At 41.5% G+C, this 5,865-nt stretch overlaps 1 long non-coding RNA gene across 1 annotated transcript; it reads left to right on the top strand.

The window, feature by feature from the left end:
• The first annotated feature begins 2,946 nt into the window (after positions 1 to 2,946).
• On the top strand, positions 2,947 to 3,707 carry LOC124039418. The gene is made up of 3 exons (XR_006839570.1): positions 2,947 to 3,092; positions 3,200 to 3,288; positions 3,592 to 3,707. It is a non-coding gene; the product is annotated as an uncharacterized LOC124039418 (long non-coding RNA).
• The last annotated feature ends 2,158 nt before the right edge of the window (positions 3,708 to 5,865 follow it).

Raw genomic sequence — 5,865 nt, 5'->3', positions numbered from 1 at the left:
GTTACCATTGCAACAACAAGGCCAAAGTAAAAAAAATAATAATTGTATGTCTCTTGCTCGCACCCCTCCCCGGTGCTGGTTACCCAACGGGATGTATATAAAGGGGTACACCGGCAAGAAAGTGGTGATAATTTTACATTTTGAAATGGGATCATATAAACATGGCCATATTTGTATTTTTGTGAATTCTTTCTGAAATGGGTGTTAGACACAGTTCAGTAGGTTTTAGACACCATTCAGTTGTAAAGCTTACATGCAATTAAAGTGCCCACAATATTAGCCTACTTGCCAGTCTCGCACCAATTGCCATAAAATCCTCTCGCCCTTCACTACATTAATGAAATCCTTTGTGAGACATGAAACCATTAAATATTATACAATTATAAAATCAAAATGAATATTTCACTAATTTCAATTAAAAAAATGTTGTTTATACTCTAGGTCCACCATCCTCTAGAAACTGAACATATTAATATCAGAGAACGATAGAACGTTGAAAGGACTTGGAGCTGGGTTATCCCAGCTGTGAGGCAGACCCTAGTCTGTACTACCAGTCTTGTACTGCCTGATATAGTGAGACACAGTGAGGGGAATAGTGATTAAAACCAAGAGTTCTCCCCCCCCCCCCCCTCCCTCTCTCTCATTCCCTCCCACTTTCGCTCTTCTTCTCTCTCTGCTCTCTACTGACGCACTAGGACCTCCCACGTCATTCTCTACATCCAGATCCAGCTCTTTTCCTCCCCCTCTAATAAAGACTTCTAAACTACTCAGCAGGCATACCTAGACTGATTAAACAAATAACTCAGCTCCCTGTATGTGTGCTGTGAGTGTGTGTTTGTGTGCGTGCACGAATGAGGGACCATGCCTGCATGTGTGCGTGTGTGTGTGTGTTTGTGTGTGGAGCGCTTATGAACTGAGTCCACAAGATCTTTTAACACCTATTAGTACCACTCTCTCATGTCCTTTGTTTTGATGGAGCTTCTCTATAATGCCATTAAGAAGCTGCAACGGTACACAGGGCTCTGTGCGCCAGCCACACCCACAGCAACTGATCCAGTCAATCCGGTGACGCAATCACAGGTCAGTAGAGAGGAGAGTAGTGTAAGTATAATCTTACGCAAGCGTTCACAATTAGAACTTCTATCTCCTTAGAGAGCCAACGTCACCAGCAGTTTGATCGCCATATTGAAGCTGATCAATTGGTCACACTAAGCATGGGGTCATGTTCATTGAGAATGACGATGAGTCAACTTGACGGAGAAGAACGAAGAGTAAAATGGGAAATACCATTTCATCAAATAATTATCACAGCCAGTGCGACTTCGTTTGAGCCCTTCCATAATTCCGACAACTTCATTTTTCCATATGTGCTTTATTGGTCATTTACACAGATATTCTGTCTCAGTGACCAACCTGTCACACAAAACACACCTCAGGCTGGGAGCAGCTCATGGACACTTAGGTTGGCAAGTTGAGAACAAGTTCTCATTTACAATTGCGATCTGGCCAAGATAAAGCAAAGCAGTTCGACTCGTACAACAACACAGAGTTACACATGGAGTAAAACAAACATACAGTTCATAATACAGAAGAAAAATAAGTCTATATACAATGTGAGCAAGTGAGGTGAGATAAGGGAGGTAAAGGCAAAACGGGGTAAACTTAGGGTGTAAAGTGCCTTTCTCAAAGGCTTAACAACAATACCTGCTGCTGTTGCCGTATACAGTGATAATGTAGCTGGTAACAGTCTGGCTGCCAGATCACTCCCTGCAGGCAACTTGGGGGTTCCTCTCTCCCTTTGCTTTGTTCACCATTTGACCTGCATATGAACCCGTCCCTCCTCAAAGTATGTAATTTAAAAATGTGGGTGAAACTACCCCGTAAATGTCTGCTGAATACTGGTGGGTTAAAAGTTGTTAAAAAAACAAACAGACTTGAACTTGATTCTGTTTGCTGTGATTAACTAGCCTGGCTGACGTGACCCACAGTGCAGGGAGAGCTGTGACCACACTTGTCTGGAAAGGAGGCCATTTGTTAATGCAATATTTGCTCAGAAATTGTGCGCAGGGTTCGACCGGTTCTCTCAACTGTTTTTTTCTTCTCCTGAGATTGAGACCTCTCATTGTTCGGATTTGAAAATCCAACTATTGTAATAGAACGGGCAGCGCTCGGGGGCTGTGTGTGGCTGTGCGTGTGGGTGGCGGAGTGAGAGACACAGAGGAGCGCGAACCAGTAAAAGCACAGCCCCCTTCTGTCATGCAGGTGAAAGAGGACCCAAAAGCGACTTAACAGAAACAGAGTTTATTTAAGTCCAAACAGGGAATAACAGAAATCCTCTAGTCTGTAGAGGGGAATAACTGGAGAAGCGGCCACAGACTGCAGGTCGCTTCGGGTAGGCGCAGGCCGTGGTAGACAGAGACACCTGCTCACACGCAGCATCTGATGAAGGCAAAAAACACGACAGGACAGGGCGATACACAATCACAGCAAAAACACGACAGGACAGGGCGAAACGCAATCACAGCATGGTGAATACTAAACAAGGAACCGACGGGACAGGAACGGAACACAAAGGAATAAATAGGGACTCTAATCAGGGGAAAGGATCGGGAACAGGTGTGGGAAGACTAAATGATGATTAGGGGAATAGGAACAGCTGGGAGCAGGAACGGAACGATAGAGAGAAGAGAGAGCGAGAGAGTGAGAGGGGGAGGGGGAGAGAGAGGGATAGAAAGAGGGAAAGAACCCAATAAGACCAGCAGAGGGAAACGAACAGAATGGGGAGCACAGGGACAAGACATGATAATAAATGACAAACATGACACCTTCATTGTCGACACACTGTGCCAACAAGATCAAAGAGCCATTCCAGATGGAGGTGAAGAGGACTTCGAAACTTAGGTGCTAGCCAGACTAGTGATTAACTGCAATTGAAAAGTAATTGTTTGTCTGCTTTACGACAGATTGCTCAGGACTTCTCCATTTTTAACCTGGCGAAACTCGCAGAGAACTGGATTGCGGTCTTCATGTACAAAATAATTAGCTTTGCCAGCTGAGAGAAGCAGGCCCAAGATCTTTTCTTCGAAGAGCAGGTATAGTTTGAAATTATGCTGCTGGTCATGCCTCAAGATGCTCATGATTTTTTTTTTGTTGCCTAAAACAATCCAGTTTATCACTAAACATTCTTCTCTCCGGATAGGAAAGGAAACATCGCCTTAAAACTTCTGTCAAGGGCAGGAAGACATTCTTACCCGGCTTCGAAGAGACCAGACAGTCCTTCATCAACTTGTAAGTTTAAATAGTGGATAGGCATAAGGGTATTCATGGGCAAATTAGATGACAGCATTTGTAAACACTGAATGAAAAGAACAGCATTTCAAAATATGTTCTGCATAACTGCACACTCCAATGCATTGCTGTGTACATTAACCTTAGCCCAAAATATATGGAAGATCTAGGCATCAAACAGGGAATGAGTGTTTATATGGATATAAATGGCTATACAGTATACAAAATAAATAGTGTGTCAGTGTGCTTCCATGCTTTGCACAAGTCCTCATATTGTAAAATCTAACGATTTCTATCTAACAGGTTGGGACCAACATGGTTGAGTAACTGCACCAGGCAAAGGTGACCAGACCCTACCTATTTGTGTTGGCTCTTGGGGACAATTGTCTCTGCTCACAGGTGTTTACAGTCATTAGCGGAAAGGCATTGGAGCAAGGTACACTTTTTGGTGCACTGGATCAGTGCTTGAAGTTCTATAATGTGTTTGATATCAACTTTCCCAGACTGTGTGCCCCAGCATGGGAATTCCTACATGCCACGGTGTATCAGCTGCCAGAATACATTTTTTTCCTACTGAACAAGAATGTATAAGTACCTGCTCTTGAATGTAGTGGGAGAAGTGACAGGATAATTGTTTGTGTTCCTGTGAGTTTGTCACATCCTGACCATAGTATGCTTTGTATGTTTCTATGTTTCGTTTGGTCAGGCTGTGATCTGAGTGGGCATTCTATGTTGGATGTCTAGTTTGTCTGTTTCTGTGTTTGGCCTGATATGGTTCTCAATCAGAGGCAGGTGTTAGTCGTTGTCTCTGATTGGCAACCATATTTAAGTAGCCTGTTTTGCCATTGTGGGTTATTGTCCATGTCTATGTTAGTTGCTTGTGTCAGCACAGTTGTTATTATAGCTTCACGGTCGTTTATTGTTTTGTATTCAGTGTTCAGTGCTTTCTGTAATTAAAATATCATCATGAACACACCACGCTGCATTTTGGTCTGCTTCTTACGGCGATCGTAATAGATCAATGGCGGGATGAGCCATGAGTGTCTCATATTCCAATGCTAATATGCTCTTAAGACACTATTTATAGCTCTGTTAAATTTACTTTTAGTTTGTTTTAATGAATTTGTGCCTGCTTTTTGCCTAGGCAATGGTATGTGCTTCTTTGCTTTTAGTTCAACTACTGCTGCACATCTCTATATATTTGTATGAATAATGACATTCTTTCTATAACAATTTATTTGAAATACAAATGTTACATTTTGAGGATTGCGAACAGTGCTTTATTCATGAAATACAGTTATTACTTAAATATTGACAGTCATTAGTCCACACAATGTTTTACACTTGTTCTCTATGAAACAATATTTTGTGTCACATTTGTCATAAGGAGGAGACCAAGGTGCAGTGTGGTAAGCGTGCATTCTTAATTTATTAAACAAATGAACACTGAAACAAAATAACAAACAACCGAACAGTGAAGCTATAGACATAAGTGCTAACAGGCAGCTACACATAGACAAGAACCCACAAAATACCCAAGGGAATATGGCTACCTAAATATGGTCCCCAATCAGAAACAATAAACAGCTGCCTCTGATTGGGAACCAATTCAGGCCACCATAGACATACAATTAACCTAGACTTACAAAAACCCCTAGATATACAAAACCCATAGACAAGGTAAAACTAACATACCCACGCTAGTCACTCCTTGACCTAACCAAAATAAAGAAAACAAAGATAACTAAGGTCAGGGCGTGATAATTTTGACTCGATCCAAATTTTATTTTATGGCAAACCAGCAAGATGTGTGTGCTGTCACCTAAGATAGCTGACGCAGTATGTGTCAGTGAATTTGAACATATATTGACTAGCTCTGGCACTGTCTGATCGATAGATCTGTGTTAATACCACTGAAGACAGACAGTGTCACACCCACCAATGCTTTGTTTTTCTCAGATTGCGATCTGAGTGTGCACAGCAATTTCAGCTGAGGCTTCAGTCATGTTTGAACTGATTGGTTCATGAAATAATATCAATCAATTTTAATAATCAATCCTAGCTTTTGAAATTTTAACTTATGAAATAACATATAATTAGGCAGTTGGGCTTTGTTTCGGTGTACTATTTAAAAAATATATATTCTTTGTTCATTATTGTGGACAATTCTCTGACGTGCTGTGATGTATGTTCTGAAATGCAGGCAAAACAAATCAATTATTTAAAATTCGACATTGTTTCTTGATTGTGTGTATGTGTTTGTAGGAAAGGGAGAGGGCACGATGGTAGAGAGTGCAAAAATATGCAAGCAAAATTGAAATTACGATGACACTGAAAATAACCCAAAGATTACATTAAAAATTACCCAGCTGCTAGCCAACTCATCTCAAATCATCTTTAACGATAAAGCAGCATGGCAATAATCCTCAAATCCTGGACAGCTGAGACTTAATGAGGCAATCCACCTCTACCTACAGCGGTGTGGAGTAGAGGTCAGCCCAGTGGTGTTCTGAAGCTCCAACAACCACACTAAAACACGGATAAGATTTATTAGACCTAATTGGTTCTGCATGAGGC

This window comes from Oncorhynchus gorbuscha, linkage group LG07, assembly GCF_021184085.1.
Source record: "Oncorhynchus gorbuscha isolate QuinsamMale2020 ecotype Even-year linkage group LG07, OgorEven_v1.0, whole genome shotgun sequence".
Classification (NCBI taxonomy): domain Eukaryota; kingdom Metazoa; phylum Chordata; class Actinopteri; order Salmoniformes; family Salmonidae; genus Oncorhynchus; species Oncorhynchus gorbuscha.
This window is presented reverse-complemented; position numbering and strand designations above follow the sequence as displayed.